Raw genomic sequence first — 6,383 nt, 5'->3', positions numbered from 1 at the left:
TTACAATTCTATAACTAGACTTACTGTGATGTTCAAGTCTCCTCCGCCCACAATACTGAGGAAGATCTCTAGGCTGTATTGGGTGGGATTATTTCAGACGACCTGTTCTCGGCCAGCATGCAAGCATGGCAATGCCTCTAGTCTGTGAGGAGTTTGTGAATATTCGGCATGAGACCTAAAACTTTGACAAACTTCTGTAGATGTGTGGTGGAGCGTATATTGACTGGCTGCATCAGAACCTGGTATGGAAACACCAATGCCCTTGAATGGAAAATCCTGGGTTATGGATACGGCCCAGTCCATCACAGGTAAAGCCCTCCCCACCATTGAGCACATCTACACAAAGTGTTGTTGCAGGAAACAGCTTCCAACATCAAAGACCCCCGGCCACCTAGGGCATGCTGTCTTCTCGCTGCTGCCATCACGAAGAAGGTCCAGGAGCCTCAGAACTCTAACCACCAGGTTCAGGAACAATTGCTACCCCTCAAACATCAGGCTCTTGAACCAAAGGGGATAACATCACTCAACTTCACGTGAAATGTTCCCACAACCTATGGACTCACTTTCAAGGACTCCATCTGTTTTTCTCAAATTTTATTGCTTATTTATTTATTTCATTCTTTTTTGTATTTCCACAGTTTGTTGTCTTTTGCACATTGGTTGAATGCCCAAGTAGTGGTGCGGACTTTCATTGATTCTATTATCGTTATTATTCTATTATGGATTTACTGAGTATGTCCACGAGAAAATAAATCTCAGGGTAGTATACGGTGGCATATATGGACTTTATCCTTTTGTAAACAATTCTACAATCTCTCGTTTTGCTAATAGGATTGTGTCTAGATAAGGCAGATCACTTCAGCTAGGAAAACAATTAAGAATTGGAAGGGTCTACACTCCCTCCATCTCAGAATTTGTGCTGTTCCATCTACAGCTTAGGAAATAAACAAACAGCTTGCAGCAAACTGATACATGGCCTTGACAACTTCTCTGTCGGCACCTGTGCCTGGAAACTTCTTCCAAAAGAAACTCGGATAGATTTCAGTTCAGTCAGCAGGAAAATCAAAATGAGCTAACTCACGGCTGTAGACTCTCTACAATGGACTCACTATCAAAGACTCCACAACCCAGGGTCTCAGTATCATTTATTTATTACTAGGTTAGGGGTTGAGGGGGGATAATAAATCAATCATGATGGAATGGTGGAGCAGACTTGATGGGCTGAATGGCCTATTTCTGCTCCTATGTCTTATGGTCATAATATTATATATTTTTTTCTCAGCTCAAGTTGGTAAAACCTGAGGTACGGGCATAGAAAGCACACTATTTCTCAATTGCTGGGAACTTTTTGGACTATCTTCGTGATGTTCAGTATTGTGGCTTTCTGGAGATTTACATATATAATGCTGTGTAGACCTAATTGTTTAATGCTCTTGTGTAGTGACTGTGGGATGACACCATTTGTAGATATTACTATTGGGACAATGTATTGCCTATTCATGTTTCTTAGTCTTTCAATTGCTTCTTTTAATTCAGCAAATTTCTAGTGATTTTTATGTATTGATTCCTGTATGCCATGTGTGTTTGGAATGGCTCTATCTATTAAGTAAGTTATTCTTGCTTGTTTATATCCAGGCAATTATTATGGATTGTCTGATGTGTAATAATGGGTTGGTCGTAATATAATTTATGGGACTTTGACTCTAAATCTGGATTGTTTTTGCTGTTTCCACTGCGTTTGACTGTTTTTTTATGAGGCCGAGTGGCTAGCTCGACGCTCAACCCAGCACAGATGGAAAGAATGCAAGGATCTGAACCCAGGACCATTCGCTTTAAAGTCCTGTGTTGATGCCGGAATTAAACTGGTCGGCTTGTATTTAGGTATGGTGTCTTTTATGAGTTTGCATTTTAAAGCAAGATTTTAGTGAATGATGTTTGCCACTTGATTGTGCCTTTGTAAGTAATCAGATTGAGCTAAACCGCTACAGGATCCTGTAATGTGTTGGATTATTATTATGTTTTTTCTGTACTTGCAGAGTTTGTCTTTTGCATGTTGGTTGTTTGTCTTTACGCGTGAGTTTTCATTAATTCTATTATTTCTTTGTTCTACCGTGAATGCCCACAAGAAAAATACATCTCAGGGTAGAATTTGATGATATTTACGTACTTTGACAATAAATTTACTTTGAGCTTCATCAGAATTAAAGATCAAATATTAGCCTTGTCTGTCACATGTACATCGAAACGTACAGTGAAATGTTTCATTTGCGTCAACGACCAACACCATCTGTGGAGTTCATTGCTACAGATGGCAGTGGAGGCCAGGTTATTGGGTATATTTACAGCGGAGGTTGATAGGTTCTTGATTAGTCAGGGCATCAAAGTTCGGCAGGGGAATGGGGTTGAGGGGGATAATACATCAGCCATAATTGACTGGCACGGCATTCCATAGATTTGCCGCCCTCTAGCTAACAAAGTTTCTCCTCATCTCTGATCAGAATCAGAATCAGGTTTAATATCACCAACATGAGTTGTGAAACTTGTTGTGTGACAGTAATACATAATAATACTGTAAATTACAGTAATATATATTTTAAAGTTAACTTACATAAGTAAAGAGAGAAAAAAAATGTAGTGCGGTCTTGTTTCTGGGTTCAATGTCCATTCAGAAATTGGATGGCAGAGTGAAAGAAGCTGTTCCTGAATCATTGAGTGTGTGTCTTCAGGCTCCTGTATCTCCTCTCTGCAATGAGAAGAGGCCACGTCCTGGGTGATGGGGGTCATATGTCCACTCTATCTGGGCCTTTCAATATTTGGTAAACATATTAAATCAGCACATTCAGATTCATATTTATTTATCACCTGTACATTGAAACAAACAGTGAAATGTCAACAACCAACACACCCCAGGATGTGCTGGGGGCAGCCCGTAAGTGTCACCACATATTCCATCGTCCCTCCTCACCGGGATCCACCCATCATCTCCCAGCCTCTGTTACTAGTTCCACTCCCCACTCCTCCATCTACCCATCGTCCCTCCTCACCTGGATCCACCGATCATCTCCCAGCCTCTGTTACTAGATCCACTGCCCACTCCTCCATCTGCCCATCGTCCCTCCTCACCTGAATCCACCCATTACCTCCCAGCCTCTGTTACTAGATCCACTGCCCACTCCTCAATCTGCCCATCGTCCCTCCTCACCTGGATCCACCCATCTCCTCCCAGGTTTTTCTCCATCGTTCCATCGTTTCCCTTCGCCACTTGGAATTTATAATTTGTTTGAAAATTGTCACATGTACCCAAGTACAATGAAAATATTCGTTTGGTATTCCATTTACATCAGTGGCTCCCAAACATTTTTTCTGCCGTGGACCAATACCACTAAGCGAGGGGTCCATGGACCCAGGTTGGGATCCCCTGATCTACCTTGATCATTTCATCATCTGAGTACATTGAGGTAGTACAAGGGAAAACAATAACAGAATGCAGAATAAAGTCTTACAATGACAGAGAAAGTGCGGTGCAGACTGATATGATATAAGGCCGTGACGAGGTAGATTGTGAGGTGAAGAGTCCTTTTTATCATACTCAGGTTTAATTGTCTTACAACAGCAGGATAGAAGCCATCCTTGAGACTGATGGTACGTACTTTCAGATATCTTCTGCCCGAGGGGAGTGTGGAGACGAGGGAATGTCCAGGGTGGGTGGGGGGTCTTCAATTCCCTTCGCTGTTTTACCGAGATAGCGAGAAGTGTACGCAAAGTCCGTGGAGGGGAGGCTGGTTCCGGCCATTTCCTGCACGGATGCTGCCCGACATGCTGAGTTCCTCCTTTAGTTTGTGTCTTGCTCCAGGCTCCGACGCCGGCAGCCTACGTGCAACATGTAGTCCTTAATAATCTGAAAACCCATAATTAATATAATCATCGCGATTGTCAACTATCATTAACTCCCTCAACCTCCACCAAGTCAACGAAGTTCAACTGTGAGTAATCCTGCCAGCAAAGATGACGTCTTGGATTAATTAGATGAGAATTTATCTTTTGTTTGCAAAGCCAGAATCCTTTGGCATTTTAGCTTTCAGATAAACAGTAAGAAACTCTTTGATTTAGTGAACTTCCAAAGGGGAAAATGTTTCCTGTTTTGTGATATTATCAAAAAAATACTGTACGTCCTCCAGTGACCTGGGATATCCACACTGCCATTCAGCTGGGAGGGAAAAGAGCTTGCGAGAACTTCGATACGCAAGAGATTCTGTAGATGCTGGAAATCCAGAGGAACACACACACAAAGTGCTGGGGGAACTCAGCAGGTCGGGCAGCATCTATGGAATTAAATGAACAGTTGACGTCTTTAGGACTGGAATGGAAGGGGGAAGAGGCCGGAATAGGATGGTGATGGGCAGGGGAAGGAGCACGTTGACAGGTGATAGGTGAGACCAGCTGAGGGGGAAGGTAGGTGGGTGGGGAGGGGGGGGGATGAGAAGCTGGGAGGGGGCGAGGTGGGAGAGGTACAGGGTTGTAAAAGAAGGAATCTGATAGGAGAGGAGACTTCGTCACTCTGAGGGTGGTGAGAAGGTGGAAAGAGCTACCAGCACAAGCGGTGCACGCAAATTCGATTTTAACATTTGGGAGAAGTTTGGATAGACACATGGATGATAGGGATATGGAGCACTGTAATCCCGATGCAGGCCGATGGGAGTGGGCAGTTTAAATGGTTCTGCATGGACTAGATGGGCTGAAGGGCCTGTTTCGGAGCTGTACTTTTCTATGACTCTATGACCATTGAAGAACGGGTAGGAGAAGCGGAACCAGAGAGAGGTGCCAGCTTCTCAACTCATCCCTCTCCCTCTCCCTCAGCCGGTCTCACCCATCACCTTCTAGCTTGTACTCCCCTCTCTCCCCATACCCTCTTACTCTGGCTTCCTCCCCCTCCCTCTCCATCCTGAAGAAGGGCCTCAGTCCGAAACGTCGGCTCCTCATTCCTCTCCATAGATGCTGCCCGGCCTGCTGAGTCCCTCCAGAGTTTTGCGTGCGCGGCTGTGTAAGAACTCGGGGTTCGAGAATATCCGAGGGAGTGAAAACGATGTACGGGGCGAATAGAATTTAGTTGCCACATTTATGCCTCTGGCACGCAGAAGGAAGCAAATTCCACCAAACGGAATTGTCAAAGGGAAGGTAATGAGATTATAATTCTGGAGGCTGGCAATGTTGTGGAAGAGACAAGAGAATGGGTAACTTTATATAAAGGGTTAATGTGTACTTGAATATTCAATACAAAGTATTGCAATACCTTTTGCTCCTCTCCCCCTACCCGTATAACCTAGTATCCCTTTATGTACATACAATCAGTCCGCATACACTTAGTGGTCACCTGATTCAGTACCTCCTACACACTGGGTGCACGTTCATGGTCTTCAGCTGCTGTAGCCCATCCACGTCAAGGTTCGACATGCAGTGTGTTCAGAGATGCTCTTCTGCACACCGCTGCTCTAACGTGTGGTTATTTGAATTCCTGTCATCTTCCTGTCTACTTCAACCAGTCTGGCCATTCTCCTCTGACCTCTCTCATTAACAAGGAATTCTCGCCCACAGAACTGCTACTCACTGGATTTTTTTTTTGTTTTGTGTTTTTTTTTGCACTATTCTGCGTAAACTCTAAAGCAGAGGTTCCCAACCTGAGGTCTACAGACCCCTCGGTTAATGGCATTGATCCGTGACATACAAAAGGTTGGGAATCCCAGTCTGTTATGCATGAAAATCCAAGGAGATCAGCAGTTTCTGAGATACTCAAACCACTCCATCTGGCACCAGCAATCATTCCAAGGTCAAAGTCACTTAGATCAAATTTCTTCTCCATTCTGATGTTTGATCTGAACAACAACTGAATCTCTTGACCATGTCAATGTTGAACATAGACTAGCACAGCACAGTACAGGCCCTTTGGCCCACAGTGTTGTGCTGACCCTCAAACCCTGCCTCCCATATAACCCCCCACCTTAAATTCCTCCATATACCTGTCTGGTAGTCTCTTAAACTTCACTAGTGTGTCTGCCTCCACCACTGACTCAGGCAGTGCATTCCACGCACCAACCACTCTCTGAATAAAAAACCTTCCTCTAATATCCCCCTTGAATTTCCCACCCCTTACCTTAAAGCTATGTCCTCTTGTATTGAGCAGTGGTGCCCTGGGGAAGAGGCGCTGGCTATCCACTCTATCAATTCCTCTTATTATCTTGTACACCTCTATCATGTCTCCTCTCATCCTCCTTCTCTCCAAAGAGTAAAGCCCTAGCTCCCTTAATCTCTGATCATAATGCATACTTTCTAAACCAGGCAGCATCCTGGTAAATCTCCTCTGTACCCTTTCCAATGCTTCCACATTC

Source organism: Mobula hypostoma, chromosome 28, assembly GCF_963921235.1.
Source record: "Mobula hypostoma chromosome 28, sMobHyp1.1, whole genome shotgun sequence".
Classification (NCBI taxonomy): Eukaryota; Metazoa; Chordata; class Chondrichthyes; order Myliobatiformes; family Myliobatidae; genus Mobula; species Mobula hypostoma.
The sequence above is the reverse complement of the archived record's forward strand: the minus strand, read 5'-3'. Positions refer to the sequence as shown.